General features: G+C 44.8%; 1 protein-coding gene and 1 long non-coding RNA gene across 3 annotated transcripts in view; both read right to left on the bottom strand.

Moving 5' to 3' along the window:
- LYN (LYN proto-oncogene, Src family tyrosine kinase) overlaps nucleotides 1–22024 on the bottom strand; it is an 86423-nt gene that overhangs the window by 62564 nt on the left and 1835 nt on the right. The window lies entirely within an intron of this gene.
- Nucleotides 2497–9284, bottom strand: LOC134511994 (uncharacterized). Its single transcript, XR_010070019.1, has 3 exons — nucleotides 9233–9284; nucleotides 4185–4345; nucleotides 2497–3112 (listed from the first exon to the last, which is right to left on the bottom strand). It is a non-coding gene; the product is annotated as an uncharacterized LOC134511994 (long non-coding RNA).

Here is a 22024-nt window from a genome sequence, read left to right as displayed (position 1 = left end):
ATGAGAGAACAATACTGGGACATACTGGGCTCACAGACCTGGAAGGCTTGCAAGAGTATGACATGCAATTCAACCTGACACAAAGTATGGTGGTGAGGGATCAGAGGGACACTCGAGTTGGTAATGGGGAGGTACAATATGGCGCAAGCCTGGGACAAACCAAGGCAGAAGCCTCTGGCACAAACTTAGGTGCATGCAAGGGTTAGGGAGCAGCATTCCTCAGGTACTAGTTAGTTTGTTAGTAAAGCACTTGAGACCACAATGAATGCCTAAAAAATGCTGAGATAACCCAGGGGAAACAAAACAAAAAAGCCTCCTTGGAGCATTTGGGATAGATGGTGCTTTTGGCTACCAAGAGCATTTAATTTCTCCTTGGCTGTCTTTTCCATGTGGCCAGGTTTGGTTTTGTGCTCAAACTTATCCTCTACCTTAAAAGGAGTGACCTCATGTACAACAGAGGGAAATCCTAGATTCTTTGCCGTGGAGTTTCTTTTCTTCTCTGAAAGTACGTGTGTGCTCCCTCTCAGAATATGGTCCACCACCGTAATGACAGTAAACCTGTCAGCACCTGTCCTTTGCTTTCCACTGCTGCACCTAACCACCTTGCAGAACTTCTCAGACACATGTCTTTTGCCCTCAACTTTCCCAAGTCCCTTTGATGTCCATCCCCACTGAAGCATCTGTGGAAAATGGCAAACTGTATCTTGATGTGTGTTGCCCACAAAGGCCTACAGCGTGGTGCAGTGTAAGGGGTGGTTCCAGAGGAACATCAGCTATATTTATGGCTTGCATGGATTTATGGCTTGACTTCAGTTAGGATGGCTGTGAGTCAGTGACAGTGCTGTATTGGCAAACTGGTTGTGTGAACGCCGAGGCCAAGGCAAGGGTTGAGGAAAAGATCTGATGAAGAGATCTGATGCAAGGCAGGAATCTAGGGTAAGATCTATGACAAAGAAGCCAACTGGTGAGTGTCCATTAGAGGTGGCCAACACATGTAAGATTGCAAGCTTGCAGGTGACATTCAAGGATCATTATCTTTGAACAGAATGAGCTGGGCAGAGGCAAGAGGCCATCAGGGCAGACTTTTGGGATGGCACTAGCTGGGAGAGCACCACTGAATTTATACTACAGCAAAGCCAGTTTAAAATTCGTTGATACGAGTTTAATCCATCAAAGCTTTCTCCTATGTGTATCAGGGCAGTGCTTTGCATTAGATGACCACCGCAATTTTGGTCCAGTAATATTTAAAATAAGGTTTACCGTTGTAATAGACCACAGCCTTAGAGGCAAGGGTGGCACTATAAATACAACTCAAATGTCAAAAGCAATTTTAGACTGAGCTCTGGGGAGATTAGGCTAATCTTGTAGATGGCATGCATGCTAAGAGGTGTTTGATTAACTAAATTAATTGTCATCCTGATGAAGTAAAATGGCAAGCATATGGACATTTTTTTTTTGTGGTCTGTACTGTAACATGAACCTTTATTAAACGGCTGCCATGAACAAGTCAAACAGTTCACGCTACTAAGACGAGGTTATTAGCGCAAACTGCAACTAGGCTCCGCACATGTGCACACAGTGCTGTCACTAAGGCAGCCCTCTTGTTCATAAAGTGAAATTTAAGTGAGCTGGGACTCAGAAATAAATCATTTGCCCACAAAAAGAAAGACAGAGGTGCACTGTATAGTCCCCCAATATGTACAAACGCATACATTACATTAGGTATGCAAATTCCCTAATGATAAGTGTGCCTAATTTGCTATTTGTGTGTATATGTCAACATTTCTTCAGGTGCAGCTGTGAGGGTGCTTGTGAAATGTGCGAGCCCAGAGATAAACTGAACGAACCCAATCTTTAACGTTCTTAACTAAAACATGTGATATGCAGTAGATTCTAATCTACTATCTATATTACTGTAGAAACAGTTTTTCCAACCTTATGATTTGTGCTAAATAAAGCTGGTGAAATTAGATAGATAGAAAAAAAATTGGGTCCTGAGAAATCAAAAGGATGATACATCTCTTCCAAGTCTTTCACCTCCCAGGAAGGCCACCAAATAGGGTGCTACAGGGAGAGCAGAGGGTATCAGAACCATGCAGAAGAAGTGTAGATGCTAAGGGACTCCCAGCACCTTGGATATTGTCACCAAAAGAGCTCAACTTGATTGCATCTCTTTCAGGATCTTAAAGGGGCTCAAATGGGTTACAGCCGACCATATCTGACTCTGCACGAGTCTGACGCCTACTTCTATGAGTCTCTACTTCTCTAACTTCTGATTTCCTCTTCAGTTGGCATTTAGACTTAATAAGATTATACAGAGCTATGAAGATTTTAGCTCTTCCTGTACATTTTCTAATGCTTTTTATTGATAACATTATTATCTCAGTATAGATAACAGTTTTGGATAATTGTTGACATTTATTTAGATGATTAAGCAGATCAATTAGCCATAAAAAGATTTAAAAAGTGGAAAAAAACACACTCACAGAAGAGATAGGTATATGATTCATAATTTGCAGGTATAGCTGAAAACGTAAAATATCTACTTGACCAAGTAATACGCTAAATGAGAAAAAAAACCCAAACTATCAGACAGTCCCTAATGCTATACACCAGATTAGATTTGTAGATAAATACACCAATATTTTCTCTTTAAAAAGGCAAATGTGCTTTTTTTTCAAATGAATAATATGCACATATTCTAAAACACGGTAGCTGTTGTCCCATTGCTCGGTGACATTACTCAAGATGCGGCTCTGCTTTGCCATCATCTCTGCACGAACGTAGCGCCTTGTCAGGGACTGACATTACCAGGCCTCCAAAGGAGCTGCCCGGCCCGATGTGTCAAATCAATGTCTGCCAACTATGGTGATGGGGTCATTGAGCAACAGCCGGTGGATCTGTCAAGCTCATGATCAGAGGAATGGTTCACAGCAGTCCCAAAGCAGTAGAAGACATTTCTACTGGTGACAGCTACAGCCCTGACGACCATTTTGAGCAAAAACTGCCAAGCGACTTTTATGCCACTAAACTTGAAAGCGGTTTCCAGAAGATGAGGATGCTTCAAAACAAATGGGAATGGGACTGCACAGCAAGCTCATGGCCATGACTGCTACAATAAAGAAAATCAAAGAATGAGAGCCTGAGCATCACTGTCAGCCACCCGTGCGTCTCTGTCTCAGAGTTGTCTTACTTAGACATCTGTGTTCATGGGAGACTAAGTCTAATGCAAAACCTAGTATCACTCACTTTTCTTGGTAACTATCTCATGTGAATAACGTCCTGTTTCGTCATCTCCATAATTTATGCACACTACTGCAAAATTAATTTGATTTTCAGTAAGACATTTTGGAAAAAATCCATGTCAACACTAACCTTTAAAATGAATCAGAGGAACAACAGCTCTCAGATAAAAGCTTTTTGGGCCAACTTCTTGAGGTGTTCTAGTGACAACTACTACAGGGCACAGCTGGAACTGTGTGGCCACTTTCTTTGTGCTATTCTTTTGCCTTCCCACCTTCCATTTTCTTTTGGATACAGTGTCCTAATTGCTCTTGCCTTTGCTTTTTTGAAGGTTTTCCTCCACTTTCTCCTTTGCCTCCTACCTTTTCTCCTATCATATTATCTTTTACCTGTTCCCCATCAGCGATCAATTTGCATATTGGAGCGGGTTCAGCAAAGAGCCACAAAGATGATTGGAAAAATGGATCACATGATGTATAAGGAGAAGCTGAGACCTGTGTTTGTCATGGAGAAGAGGTGGGTTGGTGAAGGTCTAATCATACTCTTCAGCTACTTGAAGATGTGTAATAGAGAAGATGACAGATTCTTGGAGGTGCAGAGTGAAATTACAAGAGGCAACGCTCAAAGTTACAGCAATAAAAATTCCAGATGGATCTAAGGAAAAGTATTTTCTCCATGAGAGTGGTTAAACCTGCAACAGGTGCCTAGAGAGCCTGTAGGATCTCCATGCTTGGAGATACTCAAAACTACTAGTCAGGGCCCTCAGCAACCTGACCTAACTTTGAAGCTAGCCCTGACTTGAGTGGGAAGTTGAATTCCAACGAAAACTATTCTGTGATTCTGTCTTCAAATCTCTTCAGTCTGCTAATCTCCATTTTCTTAAGGCCTTCTTCTCAAGTAAGCTTCCCTTTAATCCATGCCGCTCAAGCCTCCTGTCCTACCTGGTCAGCCATCAGCAACACTGACCCAAAAGTGCGTTTGATTCATGTGCACACTTTCCTCTCTGCAATTTTTCATCATGCTCTCCCATATCCGGTTGTCTTTGGACTGGAAGAAGTTACTTTAGCTCTGAGCCGCTCTGCAGGTAACGGCTGGAAGAAATCTGTTGAACAATAAGAAAACTGAGAGTCACATTCAGTTTGTTGCATACAAGGTTGAGCCCACCCATCCCAGTTGCATCCAGATGCTGTATCCAGTGTTTGCTTAGGACAGCGCTGTCTTACACTGTGTGCAGCTATTTCACTGCTTGATATTTGAAAGCCAGATTTAGAAAAGTGACCCTTAACGTCCAATTTAGTGTAATGAATAGAACAGCAAAAACATGATGAAAAAACATAAAACCGCAACAAAGATATTAAGACACATTTGTTCTCATCCACATATATCACCAAGGCAAAGTGTATGAAAGAAAAAAGACTATTAATTGCATTGGCTTAACCTCGCCTGCCAAAGCAAAACTTCCATACTCACTTAAAGACTGAATGGCATTTAAAAATCAAAGTAGTAAATATCTGAGAACTGCATGGTAGCTGTACTCAGTAGAATGTTGTTTCTTGAAAGGCAAATTATGAATAGCAGTTTTGGCAAGAGTCTGGGTTTGACTACCAACAACAATATTAACTTGCTATTATGGCATGCAGGGCAAAGTTTAGGCTACTTGCTAATTATAAGTACAGACAGAGACCCAACAAGATGATGCTTCCTGAAAGAACTAGCCCAGAATAGAGACTGCCTAGGATTATAAAAATATTAAATTATAGCACTTAGAAACGTTGTTGGCCAGACAGATCCCTCAGGCATGGCAGTTAAAGTCTTCAAGGACTAAGTAGTCCATGTGCTTTTGATCTCGTGGCTTCCCCATCATCTATGCAGTGGAGAATATGAACAAAGATAAACAGGAACCAGTGTGGGCTACTTCTTTAAAAAGAGAAAGACTGAAAATCTCTGTGAAGGAGTCCCACGAGATTCCCACTGCTCAAAGAAACCGCCAGGTTGAATGAGACAGCCAGAAGAAAGAGGGACTCAGAAGGGTGTTGAGGACTTCTCCACTGAGCAGCCACACTTTGGTGGTATGTGCCAGGAGGGAGCAGACAACGATCTCCCAAGACTTTGTGGACCCTCAGATGAGGAGCATGTGAATGTGATGAGGTTTGGAGGGATGCCAGAGCCCCCGGTCATGGGGGGAAGCTTCAGCCAGATTCCCAGGACCACTTTCCTGGGTGTCATACTTGTGAGGGGGAGTATGTCTGCCACACTGTACTGTGGCAGGACGTGAATGCAAAGAAAGGCAGAGGCAGATGTTCGCAAGGCACAAAGAGGTCTGTAGGACAGTCTGATGATTATCATTCAGCCAGCTGCTGCGGGGAACGGAAGGTGATGCAGAGTAGGGGTGTTCAACCCAGCCTTGGCTCCAAGGCGGTGAGGAAGCACCTGCACGGGACAGCCACAGTGTGCACCTACCTCTGCCAACAGCTGCCTACAGCCTTCTGAGGCTGAGCGCATCAGCCAGGATCAAACTCCTGTGCAGAGGAGTCCTTCAGTGGCTGCCGGAGCCTTGTGCAGGCACAGGCCATGGCTGCTGGGAGGCAACACCATGTCACCTCCTTAAATGCTGCTGCTCTGCAGCTCCAGGTTCCCTCACTGGGACTGTCCAGCCCCAGGAGACCGGGGAGAAGCCGAACCATGAAAGACCAGTCTCCTTTGTTTCCTTATCATTCTCCTGCACTGCCTGTAAACGACGATGTGAACCCTGAGGATGGTTTGCATTGTATTTAAGGATGGGGACAGTGGTGAGCTCCATATAAGTCATCCATGAGTTCTTGGATGGTGATGCATTTTGGCTAGACTGAAGGAAGATAGATATGGACAGTAGGTGGAGAATTACGCACTCTCGATAAATGTAAAAACTAACAGCAGCATAACACAAACTCTGTTTCCCTTCCCAGCGTCACTATTTATTTTCTGTGCCAATTTAAAAAAAAAAACAAAACTTTTCAATTGACGACTCAGAAAATGCTCAGTATTTGTGTTAATTGGCTCAACTGTGTCAGTCGTCAAAGGTAAAGGAAACAGGTACAACCCTATCCTGGTGTATTAGTTGTGCCTGAAGGACAAAGAGAAGTAGAGGATTACAGTGATTACACCAGACTGGGTGACGGGAAAGTAACAGAAAATTGATACCACAGTCACCACCAACAAACACTTGAAAGCAGGTTAGTAGGTAAACTAAAGAGAGTTCCCAGCTATTACAGAAACACAAATACCATCTGGAACAAAGCAACACTTTCCTGTGGCATTTTTCATAGCATATTTTACTAAGCCGGCTAAATCAAAGGTTTTGGAGAACAATTGCGTGAGAACAATTAGGACACAGAGATAAGGTTCAGGTAATATTCAAAGGAAAGCAAGGAAAACCCAAGTTATTCTGGAAGGCTATCGCAATTTACAGGGAGAAAAAGGAAAGGCTGTATGCTACTAGTCTCAAACAGCCTCAAGAGAGGCTGCAGAGCCTGAAGCTGGATGAAAGAAGAGCTCAAGGGTTAGAAGGGCCATGAAGAAATTGATAGTAACCTTTATCTTTTGGCCAAGGCTAGAAAGTAGCGTTTCAACTGGTTCCTGGAATTAATAGGTTAAAGCTTTTTCACCCACACCAGCATTAACTAACTGTAATAGGACTTTGAGGTTTGGAGCTGGGGCTTTTTGAGGATAAGTAAACATACATACGTGTCAATCCGGAGACAGTCCTTGCCCCAGAGACTTCCTAGTCTAGACGTCTATGCCGATGTGGAAAGTAGATAGGGAGCAGAAGATGTGCTGTTGACAAAAACAGTTGTGAAACAGATGGCACTGGGAGAGAGCAGGAGAACGGGTGATTGAAAAGTGGGGAAAAAAAGTTGGCCAATATAAAGAGAAACAAGATGCCTGCTGCCAATATACCTGTGACCAGATCAGGAAAAGACTCAAAGAATGAGGGAGTGGGAGAAGTGTGCATGAGAGGTATGTAAAAGAACTACAGGAAACTTCTCACCCTGGAGAGAACGTTGGTGTAAATAGCGAACGAAACCACAGAGCCTCATCTTTATTGTTCTGCCTGCTGAGGCTGTATCTGTATGGCAGAGAGAGGAAGAACAGTGCCAGAATTAAACACGCATGATAGCAGTTAGACACTGACTTTTCCTCGTTTCACTGTCAGATCAGATCATGAAGTTATGAGACTTATTTATTGACAGATTTGGTTCCTGGTAATTATTAATGGGGTTTATTGAAACCACCACAACTGAAGTGCTACGTACTGTGTAAACACAGAAAGGCATTTCCTGACACTAAGTAAAGGACAAAAATAATAATAATAAATATGCTAAGTGGCAATGAAAAATGAAATAAAATCCTCTGTAACCCAGTAACACATCACTATTCAATTTTCATCAGCCAACTGCTTCTGAGTGTCACAGTAGGGAAAAGTCTTGAAAAGGGATTTTGAGGAAGAAAATGAATTTCAGGAGATTCCAGTTATTTAATGTGAAGTCGTGCCTCTGAAATTCTGTAAGGAATTATTACTGAAAGTTAGGCTTTATTCATTTGTTATCTCTCCACTAATTCACTTTCACTTGGTCTGTCATCACAAATCTGTCTGTTTAATTTTGGGTGATTCTATATGTATCCACACAGACACGCAAACTGTCTCTCAGGCTTACTCTAAGACTAGATGTTTATCTGTCTGATATCACACTTTTTTTCCCCAAGGCCTTTGGGTAAGATCAGATTGACTTTTGATAGATCTAAGGTTCAAAGCTCTGTTTGTACTTGCAGATAGAGTAGAAAGAGGAAGGCAATTTTTTTTTGGCCAGTTTTTCAACTTTTCCTTCTTTCTCTGTTACCTTTAAATATGCCAACTCTATGACCAGAATTATTACGTTCTGGTTTATCGTTTGCTTTTGTTGGGAGCAGGATTTGTTTGGTTTCTGTTATGCCACTCTTACTGGTGTTCTGGTCAGCTATACCCCTTTATCCAGAAGAAAGAAGATACATCTCAGAAATCCTTCTGCTGGCATTCAAGAGATACAAAAAATGGTTGGGGGACATTAGTTTGGAAACTGTGGGTGAGAGAAAGGACTGCTGGCACAGAAGCACCCCCTTCCAGGTCTTTTCCAGGAAAGCTCCGGTGAAGACTCATAGCCACGCTCTCCCTCTGATGCTATTAACTCCTGAAACTCCTCCATGAAGCCAGAGGCTCCAGAAAATAATATCAGCTTCTCTAACTTCCCTCAGGAGGCTTTGCCTTTGAATTCCCTGCTGCTGGCCAGGAGGAGACCACAATCTATCTGCCTGTCTTGGTACTGAGGTTGGTAGTCGCCCCAAGAGGTGACTTGTGACTTCCCTCTCCTGATGCAGGAGAGGATCCAGGCATAGAGGAGTGCCCGGACAGGACTCCACTGCCACTTTCTTCCCTATTTCACTATTTCTGTTATAGGAACAAAAAAAAGCAGAAGTTAAAGAAACTGCACAACGGTTACAGGATGTCCTGTTGCATTTATCTAGCAATGCAGGCGAATGACTCACCCAAAATATTTGATGATCGGAAACTATTATGTTTTTCTTTCTTTCTCACATTTCTTCCTGAAAATATAAAGCATTCAAACTCTGAAACACAGTTACAGGCGACATCTTAAAGCTTTATGAATTCAAGGAAAGAATAGGGAAACTAAGTCTGTCTTTGAAAGCTTATTGTAGTCCAGAAAAAAAATCACGTGACAAAAACGTGCCTGCCCATCTCTGAAAGCGGTGTTACATGAAAGCGAATCGTGTCATCCAGATCACTGGAAAAAAGACCTGACCAGAGCATATTCTTCGACATGGATTATATATGGAATTTATTATCCTGATCCTTTTTATTTAATAAAGAGTTGTCTACCCACAATTCACACCACCATTAACAATCTTAAACTGTTCCTAGTTTGTGTTTTACGGAACCCAGCGCAAGGTTACTCACCTATGAGTGTCCAGGATGTATTTTACTGGCATGTGGCCCACGCACAGCTGTGGGGACGCTCGGTGTTTGCTTCCTACCTTTGTCACATCTCCTCTGCATCAGCCTGGGAGGGGGGAATCCTGAATCCAAGCCCCTGCTCCAAGGGACGTATAAAGTAGATGGAGATCGGTTACAAAGCCTGGTTGTGCATGGCCCTGTACGGACCTGTCTGAAAGAGTTGTCAGTCCAACACAGACAAGGAGAGGAAATACAATTATCATCATTTCATACAGAAAAAAATGGAGGAACTGTTACCGTCACTTTCCCAAGGCCATGCGGGAAGTCTGTGAGAATAGAGCCTATTTCCACGGAGTACCAGTGTAATAGCCTGAGCAATCAGCATTTAAGGAAGAAGAGCCTATGAGCCCTCTATTAAAAGTACAGAGACAACAAGCCGTGTGTCAACTGTGAGCATATCCAGCACACATTGCATTAGGCTCACTATTAGCACACACTTTCAGACTTGTAAAGGAAAAAAAATAATCATAAACATGGCTGATTGGGGATGAGAGCAAAGACTGCTAGAGAATCTTTCACTAGGAATCAATTTTTTGTGTGGTTGTGTCTAAGAAGCAGCCAAGAAATGTTAGACATGGTAACCCAAGAGGAGTGAATAGAAGGTCACAATGACCATCAGATGATTTTATTTATCTTCAGGATTTAAGACTGTCTTGCTTCACATTTTCTCAGCGACCACAAAGCTAGAAATTTACATCTGATTTTTTTCATTGTGTTAATGAAGTCAAGATTATCATGTGGTTCCTCGATTACCATCAGCAGGAGAATTAAGAAAACATCAGATCCCATGACATTCACGAGATTGTGAGAGTTGATAGGACTGGCTCTAAGCACACAGAATTATCTCTACATGCTAAGCTTATTTTTGGTACAGAGCAGTCAGCTATTTCTGGGTAAACTTTCTACCTCTGTCTCTTGCTTAGAAGAAGGAATTTTTCAGTGCTATGCAATAGAGCGATAGGAAATGGCAGTTCCTGTCCCAGGGACAAGGCAGAAAAAAAGGTGGGAGGCAGAAGAAGAACAATTTAAGCAGCTCAACAGCTTGGCCAGACACTGAGCTCAGTTCTGATTTTCAATTCAGAGCTTTGGACCCCAGCACCATTTACTTCGAAGATATTGTTTTATAAAAGTCCACCAGGTTATGCAAAGCAAGGCATAACTAAAGGCAGTCTAAGAATATCGTACTTAAAACTCACAAAGTCTGTGTCTTAAAAAGTCCTTTTATGGGCCTTTTCCAAAATAATAGCTCCCTCAGGCTCAAATGCCTCATACCCAAGTAAAGATTTTGTTTAATTCATAACAAGTTGATTTGTCTGCTAGATTGTTTCCCATGGATCAGCCTGTTTGCAAACACAAAACATACCGGCATCCAGCTGGGTGTTACTGCTGCCAATTTCAAGACAATAAATGGTTCAGTACAGAGCAAAATTCAAAACTTTTATTCCACAGAGCAATAAAAGCAGTAGACATTGCCTACTGACACACTGCCAGAGTAAATATTACCTACTGTATAAGTTTCCATCCAGAGCTTTCATCAGGTCAAAGTACAACGACAGGCATTATCAAGCTTTACACTGCATTAGAAGAGTTTTCATGAATGATTGAAAAAACATTTTAATTACATTTTCAAACATGTTACTCATGGCATCTTAACGAGCTATAATCTCCCTCAGCTGCAGTGTATAATGAGTTGGCACTGCTCTCTTGAAGACAGGGAGTTTTGGTGGGGATCAAGCCTTCAGGAAAGGGTTAAATGGCTTCTGTGGCATTTCTGGCACCCCAAGACAGGTATCCCCAGCACATAAAAAACAAGGGGAAATATCTGAGTTCAGCACATCTGCAACGTGTCCCCTGCCAGCAGCCAAGCCAGGAGAAGGGTTTTGAGCTCACCATTATTATTTGGTTGTTGTTTGCTTTATTAATACATCCAACTGCAAGAGAAAGGAGGCACATTGGTTGTATGGAGCAAGTGGACCACTGGTAAGTTAGGTTTGGGAGCTGTCTCCTAGTGCTGGTGGAAACACTACAAATAGACCTGCTAGAAATCAAATAAGCGTGCTAGAAATAGGAGAATTTGTACATGTTTTCCTTAAAAATAAACCCAGTATGTTCTAGCCTTGTCCATTTAATAAAAAGTAAGTTTTGCTCTTTCTGCACCTTCAGTAAAGTCACATACCAGTTTGCAGCTCCATCTCACAGTCAGAGCAAGATGTCCCATGTGCAAATACACCCAGGCAGGGATCAACAGGCATGGTTCTGTCCTGAGCTCCAGTATGGCCACTGCACCTCTCCCCACTCTGGGTGTTAAATGGAGGATGCATTTGCTGTTTGAGCCATTTCAGCTGTTGCACAGATAGAAAACCCCGTATCAGCTGTGGGAAAAACCCCAGGCTTTGCAGTAAGCCTGGAAGGGGAAGAGACTTGGTTGGTGGCAAACCCAAGGTGTGAAGTGAGTGTCAAACCTGATGACTTGTCGTAAGGAATATCTGCCAGCAGCTCCTTTACTTTCATAGAGTAAGAAAACCATCTGAGATGCTTCATCTGGCAATAGGAGAGCAGCAAAATGCTGGGTAGTTCACAAGGTAAACAGGCTGTAGCTTCTGAATGATATGCATGTGTAGTCTGGTGAGGGGGCAACAGTTTTACCTAATGAACTACAGTTGAGTGTGCCACAGTTTGAGGGCTCTAAGCATCTCCCAGTCATTACAAAGGCAGATTTTGATTCTCTCTGAGAAAATTATATTCCCTAGCCGGGAGATGGACCATAAAATGCATATGGAGCCTCCTAACGAGGCTTTAAAAGAAATTAATTTGGTCACTTCTATTAGATAATCCAATCTCTTTTCCTCGGTTCAATGCAAGTCTTTGTGGCCCATCTTCCAAGGTTTCAGCTGGTCTGGATTTTTTGTTTTCTTTCTTTGGTTTCTTCTTCCTTTGAAACATCCCTCTAGAGCTTTCTCCAGTGAAATACCATGAATTTTTCAGGAAAACATTTGTCTGGTTTAATAACATACTTTAAGCTGTTGTTGCATCCAGCAGTGCCACACTGTCGAATCCTCCCTTCTCTTTGCTTTTATTGACTTGCACTGTTACTTTCCTTCTTTTTAGGTCAGACTCAGACTTATTATTTTTTTTTTAAAGGTAGTTTTTAAAAGCAAGAGTTTTCCCTGCTCTCCCCACTGCTCACCAGCTTTGTTTTCGGCTAGATGGGCGCGCACGGCATTTTCAGGCTGCTCCATGCTGTAGCCTGGCAATGATCCGAAGTGTCCTCTCCCAGGGCTGGGGAATGCGTGCACAATTGGTAGGAAACGTAAGAGCGGCCCAGGAGGGGCTCATACTGAAGCTGTTCATTAGGGACGCTTCCAGTAAATGCGCTCCACAGCAACATGCCAAGTGATGGGAATTGCTTAGGGACCGCGTTTTTTATTTCAGTCAAAAAAAGGCACTCCTTTGCAAGACGGATCATTTGGTGGGAGAGAAACTCTGAAGAAACAACAGGAACAAGCCACAGAAGAGACAGCAGCCGGAAGGATGGTCTTTGGGACATCAGGAGTTAAAACCAGGAGGTTGTAATCTATTTATGGAAAAGAGCTAGGAGCTTTGTGTATGTGGTAACCAGCCCCAGCTCTCGGAGCCATCGAGGTGGCAGAATCCAACTCGGAATGCTAATTACTGTAACTGAAGAATGTGTATACTTATTATCTGATATAAAGCAGTTTTAGAAACACCCACAGTTTTAAAATAATAGTAATAACAGTAATTGAAAACATGAACTGACAAGTCACTAACAACCCATTATATCACAGCAGCGTGGAAGAGCCTCATACCTTTACACAGCACCCTTCTGCCAATCCCTGACGAATATACACACCCCAACGTGGTCTAAAGAGCTGCTGCCCAGAAGATGTTACAATATGTCACAGCCCAACACCCAAATCGTGGTGTTTCTGCTAGGTCTTTTTGTTACTGGAGTAAGGTGGGACTCAAAAAAACCCCTATTAGTAGCTGGCTTCAAAAAGACATACAGGTTTGTCCCTTGGTGTAAATCAAATCCACTTTTCTGAGCTACCTGTTTTCAGTTGGACCCAGATGGAGGTCTCAGACTTCCCGTATTTGGGCTCAGATGGGATAAGGATAAAACTTAAGGACGCCAGGAGCTAAAAGACTGGCCGTATTTATCACACAGAGGAGTGATTCAGAAAGCGCGTTCCACAGACACTCATGGCTTGAGCCAGAAGTCTCAGGGAAGCACCTTCTCCCCAGGGAGCTGCAGCTCGTCCTTGCCTGCGTGTCTCCTGAGCCAAGGAAGGTGAGGTGAGGGAGGAGGACGTGAGTCCCACGTTGCGCTCTGTTTCCTCAGCCTGCCTTGAAAGGCAAAAAAGGCAAAAAGTTTTGCAAAGAAGCAAGAAACTTAGTTAAATTCAGACTGGACATGGTAGGAGAATAAAAAATTTAAAAAAAAAGGCAAAAAAAAAGCTTTCTTTTCTTCCAGCTATTCTTGTCTTCATTTCATGGAATTCAATTTTTGGAAGTAGTAGCATAACACAACTGAGAAAACAGCCACATAAAAGTTCCCCCTCCCTATTCCACATTGGCATTTGGCAGCTCGAGGATACCTTATCCTGTGGCTGCCCATGGAGCAAAGGAAGTGGGAGGAGGAAGCGGGAACATGTTTGCATTCCTTGTACTTTCTGATTTCGGAATTTGAATCTGATATAATCTAGAGGATGATCCCAGTCTCTAATTAGCCCCAGAGCTAATGAGCACTGTAAGTCGGCTTGTCTTCCTACAGCCCTTCTGCGTGCCCTACGCCAAGAGCGGCTCAGCCCCATCCAGGCTCGCCGTTTCCTCCAGATTTGTGCAACCTTGGAAGATGAGATCGATCCAGACCGTCGTCCTGATCATTCAGTTGCGCAGAGGTGGCTGGGGAATCGGGGCCCGACATCGTCAGCGTTTTCCCCTGAGCTCGCACCAGGGATGTGGTTTGCAAGTTTCCATCTGCGGACGGGCCCAGCCTGCTTGCTGCCATGCACGATGCGGTTACGCTTTGCTCTCTCCTTGCGTCTTTCCGGATGCCTGCCATCTGGCAGGCCCCGCTCACGTTTACGGGGCTCTGCGAAGAGGGTGACGGATTTGCTTTGCCACCGGCCGCACAAACGCGCACATTGTACGGGGCTGGCGGCGTGCCTGGCTTCTCCCAGCGATAGCGTAGCCCACCCATTCTGTTCATCTCAACCCGGATGCATAATCGGCTTAGCGTGCAATAATAATTCATTCGTATTTCAAAACAATCTTGCCCTACTTGCTACCACTTCATTAATTCCTTAGACTGAGTTGCATCATTTCTTTTCGGAGTTACACCCAGCAGCTCCACTCCTGCATCGCGGATCCAGAGCTGCCCCGTCCTGAGCACGGAGAGCATCCGTGCGCGCTGGGTGCCTCACAAGACTGAGACGGATGGGAAGGAGGTGGAGGTAGGGTGTGAGATAACCTATCTAGATAACTGTGGTGTTTACATAGCAGCATCTGATATTTTAGGAAAACCCACAGTAGATACATAATTAACAGAATAGTGTTTATTGTTAAACTAATCTCTGAGCCAACACCTCTAAGGGTGCAGCTCTCACATGAGGTGATGGTCTGAAAGGTCCCTTCCAACCTAGACAATTCTATGATTCTGTGATTCTACGGCATATTGTTTTAGTCCATAGAAAATGCCATGGAAAGGAAAGAATGATAATTTTGGAGAGGCAGCCAGGATTTGGGTGTTCCCTGTCCTGTGCCGTGCCAGGGAACGCTCCAGTTCCCCACTGCCTTTTGCTGCTTGAAACCAGCCCTGCCGGCGGGGTGGGGGAGCAGCCCTGTACCCCCCACATTCGCAGGGCGCCTGCCTGCAGCTGGCGGGCGCTGCTTGCACGGTCCCGGCTGGGACGGCTGTGCCCTACAGAATGAGATGCTGGTAGCTTGCCAGCCAGCCTGAAATCACTCCGCTCAAACCGAAATGAATTTTAAAGTGAAGGCAAAGCGAAATTATGTTGACATGCAAAGTAGAAGCGTTCAGTTGCTGTCTGTAGAGACAGGCAGACATAGAAATGAAGAGAAGAATCACAGATGTCTAGCAGTGATTTTTTTTTTTTTGATTTATTTTTTTTAAGCTCCAGTTAGCCCTCCAGTTCTTCCAGCCAGAGAGCGCTGGGGTGCTGAGCTGGAGTTCCGTCACTGAGTAAGGCACCCGTTATCTCCAGGTATCTCTAGACCAATAGTTTATTTTAATTTTGTGGTTGCCCCCCTTACCGTGGCTCACACGGCAGCGTAGTTTTGGAGCATACAAGCTGCATTCTTGTCAGGGAAAACGTAGCCAGAAGATCACCTTGACCACCAGTGCGCACTCGGCCCACAGGACCGGTTTAGAGCTGCTCTGTGATAAAACCCCAGCGCCGTGTGCCGCACGGGGCCTCTGTGCTGGCTGTTTTCCTCTCTAGCCCCCTTCCTAGGGTGCTGCGTTGCCCGTGGGCACCTCGCTGTAGTAACCTCCCCCTGCATGGCAGGGCACTGATTTTGGGATTGGAATCTGGGTTGCGCCTGGTAGGAAGGCGACATCTCAAAAAGAAACCTGGGAATCTCTCCTTGGCTACAAGGAAAGGATCTGGGGCTCGTGGCATCCGTGGTACGAAGTAAGCGTTCAGCGAGAATAACCAGGCATCAGCAAGAAGTCATGACTTCAAAACTTCTCCTGTATACTCTTACATACATTGTCTGTTCAGTGCTCTTTGTGTTAACCCCCAATGGTCTTAGCAAATACATTTTATAGTGCAAGCAGCAAACTGCAGCATTGCTATTTTCTCTTATGACCAGAAAGCTAACAGTTATCACACCTCAGCAGCTGTGTCACCGCCTCAGGCCACTGACTCATTTTGACCCGTTTTTAATGAAAAACTAACCAGGAAAGGGCAGCACAGGTGCTAGCCTGCACAGATGGGGGCTGGCCGCCGGCTGTGCTACCTCCTTCCCCTGTCTGTCTTCAGAGACCCATGGGGAGCTTGAAGTGTTTCAGATGCTGTGAAGAGGGTACCCGGTACCGCCCTGCTGCCTATTCGGGTCACATTGGCCAGTTACTCTTTACCCCCAACACAGGACAGCTGGCTCCCAGGCCTACCAGCTGAAGCATCTGTCGTGTTTTTCCCAAAAGTGCAGTTTGCCTGGTGTGCTACCGTGCTTGGGAGTCCTGCTGTGGCCAGCACGGAGCAGCTTGGGTATTTGCTTCCTCTGCAATAAACCGTGGAAAATGATACCGCTGGTGAGGATCCTAGCATTGCCGCTCGGCGTGCAGTCTCAAAATCATGACCTGACACCTGTCACCAAGGTCTTCTGATCACTCTTCTTGCGTAAACGAAAAATAAAAAGTTCCCTGCGCGGCCCGAAAGGCAATACAAAACTCACATTGCAGATGGGGAGAGGAAAGGAAGAGGCAGTGTTTGCCTAATACAGCCTGGACTCCAGCAGGAATCTGAGCTTTTCTTAATATTCCTTTATCTAAGTTATTGTGAATTGCCATGGATTATGCCATTCATCTTTGCTCACGATGGTCCTGCTGTGCAAGGCGGCAGCACCTTTAGCATCAGCAAACCTGAGCAGTAATCCAGGTCCGCTCCCAGGCATTCCCTCAAACACCTGCACTAGCCTGGGCGCGATGATCTGCTTTTTCTTTCTCTCTTAAAACTCATGAACTTTCTGCAAGATCGAATACCTATAAACCATGATCTGTAAATTCTGGCTCTTTCTTTTTTTCTCACCCAAGCAGTTGACTTCTGGGCGGGGACGCACCGCTCCTTGCAATTTCTTCTCCTGGCAGTTTCCCCAGGTCGCTAATCCCCACTGCTTGTCATGTCTGCCCACGTGCTCTGAGCTGGGCAAATACTTGGGTTCACTTCTCTCATGGTTCAGAGCTGCCGAACAGCTGCTCATCGCTGGTTCCTCCTCTGGGCTGAGTTGAGCTCATGAATCTTCTAGGGTTTTCTGAGTCTTCTGTGCTGGCATAGCTCATTTTTCTTTCAGCTAACCATACCGTGTTAATTTTGCCAAATCGGCCAAATTGGATTTCTTCTTGGCAGACCTTGATTCTGCGGCCACCGCTTCCATTTGCGAACTGGTTTTCTACTTGCCAAGAGACGGAATGATTTCTCCGCTTTGAATTTTTATAACAAGTGACAATACTTTTGGGTTAGGTCATTTTTCTCATTAACAGAGAAAATAAACGCGCAAGAAGTCAGACTGTTTCCTGCTTTAATTTATCTATAATAATTGCCCCCCGTTCTTCAAGCAAAGCTGATAAACCAGAGCAGCAGCAGAGACAAGCAGCGTGGTCAATCCCAAATGCTGAAAAATCACGTCAGCCTTTCTTCATCTCTGCGCCTCAGGCCAAAACATGAGGCGGACCTGCCTACCAAGCAATTGCGAAATAGTTACATTTTGGACATTCTTATCTGATTTCTGAACTATTATAATGCATCCAGGTCTTGTTTCTGTGTCAGCTGTTTTTGTTTGGTTTTGTGTTGTGTTTTTTTTTTTTTAACTGCAAAGACTACAGATTTATTTTTAGATGAAAGCTCCTCTTTTTTTTTTTTTTCAGACAATGCTCTTTACAAGCTGCATAAAAGAGTCAAAAGACTGCCATTAACGTCACACAACTTGGCAGCAAGAGCCAAAGTGGACACAAAGAGTGTCTCTCGCAGAAGCTGCAATCCAGGCACCACGGCGCTCAGCTCTGCAGCCTGAACGCGGCCCCGTTGGCCCCGTGCTCTGTCCTGCTCCCACTACTCGGCTCCTTCCTCAGCCATCAGGAGAACTTGCTTGGAGGAGATGTCCCATGACCAGAGAGGTGCTTCTCAAACCTGACTCTTAACAGCCCCTCTTCCAGGCAGGGTTGATGAACACCCTAGCTGGTCGTTTCTGTATTAGGTGAACCACCACCACGAGACTTGCTTTTCTGGGGAGAACTGGGCTTCTCGGCCTCAAAACCCAGGACCGAAAGCACTTCCCAGGGTGCAGTTTCTCCTGCAGCAGGAGCCGCAGCCCCGGGGTTCCCCGCGGAGACGCAGCCCGGGGAACTCCAGCTTCCCGTTTAGGGGCGGTCGCTTTTCAGAAGCACAGGTCTGAGCCCGGGCTGCAGATAACACTGCATCTGCTGCCAGCATCCAAAGGCTCTGAGGTCCAAGGGAACCCACAGAAATCATCCCCGTACCGGCATGGATGTTTGGCATGGGCAGTCCCCCTCCGGAGCGACCCTCCGGGGTGATGGGCTTAAGAGTTTGGAGCTCTCCTGAGTGAAGCTGCCCGTGTTTCACCTTCCTAGGCAGACTTTCAGATTAAGTTCGCGTACACCAGAAAGCAAAGCGTACAATTTGCTCCTCTGTTTGACATAATCACAGGCTGTCCCGGTGCCTGGAACAGTTTAATGAATACCTTAGGACGGGTTTTGCTGTCAGATCATAATACTGCCTCTCGCAAAAGCTCTTGCCACTGTCACCATCGCTGTGTCTGACACTGTGACAGTGTGAAGAGCCCCCAGAGCTCTAGGTAGCGTCGCACCAATATGATAAATGTATTTATTCAACCTGTTTCAACCTGCAATAACTATGCAGAGGAATATCCTCTCTGACGGCCCGCCCTTTGGCGACGTTTTTGGGATAAAAGATTGGGGAAAGGTAATTTCATTACTCCTCACACAGCGAAGGCACGCTCTCAGCCTCTTCACTCATGCTTATGCAATGCTAAAGCTCTGGCGGTGCCATTGCACTCCTCTAGTAAACCACAGGGGTTTCACAAGAAGGTTGCAGCGCAGCCTTGAGAAAAAGGAAGAAAAAGTGCCAGAGAGAGAGCTGGGAAGGATCGCGCTGTCATCAAACCCAGACTGCGTCCAACAGTACTTTGTTTTTTTCCCCTCAGCAGTCTGAGAACCCAGAAACCCAGAGCGACGTTTTGGGTTTTCAGTGAAGCCCGAGCTGCTGGGAAGCTCTTTGAAACTCGCTACACTTCTGGAACTTCTTGAGGTGACAGGCCAAGACCTCAGAGATGTGCCGAAAGGAAGAGCTCAGAAAACGCATTTGCATGAGACTTGAAGAAGGGTACACACGGGGCTGATGGCAAAACCACGGACCCTGACAGCTAGAGATGCCCCTGTTGTGACATGTGCTAGAAAGACATCGATCCTCGGGTCTTTATATGGAGAAACCTGGGACTGACTCTAAGGTTGCTTGAAGGAGAAGGTAAATGGTGAGACCCTGCTGTAGGTGCCAGGGGTTGTTTGGCAGAGCTGTGTGCGCAGCCCGGCTGGGGAATTCCCCGGCACGGGGAAACCCTCGAGCAGGGCCTGTTTTGTCTCCGATGATGGGCTGCTGCCCTCCCTGCCTCTGCCCCTAGCAACAGCCCCGCTCACAGCATCGCTCAGGCACGACCTTTAGGAGACACCACAGGGACACGTAGAGATGGACACCAAGCCCTGAGGTGGACAAGCGCCCTGTTTGCAGGCTCAGCCTTTTCTCCTGCCTCCTCCCTCCACACAGCCAGGGTTTTCACTGCTTGGGTAACTCTCCAGCCTCACCAAATTCAGTCACTCCAGCTGGATTTAGCCATTCCTGTTGCTTCCTTTCAGCTAATGATGACTTCTGCAGCCTCCCAAGTAACAAGATTCTGGAGATTGTACAGAATTGGGGGTCAATTTATTCTCCCAAGTAACAAGTGATAGGACAAGAGGAAATGGCCTCAAGTTGCGCCACAGGAGGTTTAAACTGGATATTAGGAAAAATTTCTACACCCAAAGGGTTATCAAACATTGGAAGAGGCTGCCCAGGGAAGTGGTTGAGTCCCCACCCCTGGAGGTATTTAAAAGATGGGTAGACATGGTGCTGAGGGACATGGTTTAGTGGTGGTTTTGTCAATGTTAGGCTGATGTTTGGACTTGATGATCTGAAAGGTCCCTTCCAACCTAGGCCATTCTATGATTCTTTTTTGTTTTTTTTCCTTTGATATGAATTATTTTGGACATTTGGGGGACTTCACTTAACCGAATCAATACAGCATCACTCTTACCAGTGCCTCGCCGGCGTGTGTATACGGGCAATACCCTGCCCTGACGGAGCAGGCCGGAGCGCTTGGCAGCTTCACTGCCTGACAGCTGAAACAGGAGAGGGTCTGAATCCCTTTCAAGCCTGGTTTTAGAGCATTTATTCCTTCCCCACTGCACCACATGCTTGCAAAACCATCTCTGTTCTGTTTTCACATAGAAATTTAAAACTTCCTCGCCACTGAAAATCAGGGTTCTTTTTTTAAATACTGTGGACTGCACCATGGTATTCCAGTGGCAGGAATACTGAGATTTTTGTGTTGAAAAGGCTAAACTAGCAATGCTAAATTACTTCATGCTACCTGTTAGGACTACCCTCTTCCTTGGTATTTGGAGGTGGAAAGCTTCACGTGTGAGGGGAAGACATTTAAAGCACACTGAGTATGAGGCACAGGAAAGCAGAGAGAGTAAATCAAGTGAAAATGACCCAATTTTCTACTGATTTGTTCAATGAGTTACTGCAAGTAATTTTTTCCTTGTGCTATTTATGGAGTTTCCCTCTTTTAAATGTTACCACGGTCACTGTGGTGTAACATTAATTTGTTTATATAACCCCCGAGTTGCCCATGTAGACCCAGATGTTATTTCAGAACCACTACACTTGGGGGAAGATTTTCTAAAACCTGCACATTAAAACTTTATGGAACAGTGATTTTTTACCATAACACTAATGGGGCCTCCATCAGAGAAGGGCACAACGCTGACCGTCCTACCATGAAGAGAGGGTTGCTCAGCTCCGCTGATGCTCTGGTCCCCTTGAGCCTGCAATTAGGCTTCAGCCTTGTAACATGCTTGTTTTTAACTGCACGTTCCACCGCTCCCCTCCATACGGTGCACCAGAAACCGATGGGCTCGGTTTAATGCTGGATTTAATTAAGATAAACCTAAGAGATCAGAATCTCGAGAGCACAGTGGAAAGTAGAAACCAGTATATATTCACTGCATTTAGCCCAAATATCAACTTAAAAAAAAATCTGCATTTTTCCTATAGCTTATTTTGTGGCTTAAAATCAGGAAAAGATGAAACCTCTACGAGTATCTACTTTACAGTAGCAACATAAATTCTTTGTAGCCTAATATATTATATGCAAAATGCTACCTGAGTCTCAACAAGGTAGTAAAACTCTGAGCATAAGATATCCGGAAATTTAACCGCATCTCAGCCCACGTTAACTTTTTTATTTTTCTAGAATATAAAGCAGTTACGCTTTACAGAAACTCATGCCATGAATGAAGCTGTCCTCCATTAAGTGTTTGTTGGTTGAAATTATCAACAACAAAGTAAAACTACTTGTACGTATTTTAGGCTTAACAGATGGACTGATTCACAGCCCTGAGGAACTTCACCTGTTTCATGTGAGTGGGAAGCTGAGGGCAAACACTTATCGAAACTGAGCAGAGTGTATTCTTACTTCAAGTTGTACTTTAAAAAAAAATAATTGGAAAAAAAAAAGAGCTTTTGTACTTTGTTACAGAGAGAAACAGCCATGAGCAAGGATATTCTTCTACTTTTGGTGCTTCGTGTGCTTGCAAAGCTCAGCAGAGACGTTTGAGAAATCGTTCCGTCTCACCAGTAAGTGCATGATATTGGAAGTAAACATTACAACAGTAAA

Source organism: Chroicocephalus ridibundus, chromosome 2, assembly GCF_963924245.1.
Source record: "Chroicocephalus ridibundus chromosome 2, bChrRid1.1, whole genome shotgun sequence".
Classification (NCBI taxonomy): Eukaryota; Metazoa; Chordata; class Aves; order Charadriiformes; family Laridae; genus Chroicocephalus; species Chroicocephalus ridibundus.
Note: the sequence above shows the minus strand (reverse complement) of the source record. Positions and strands in the feature narration are given on the sequence as shown.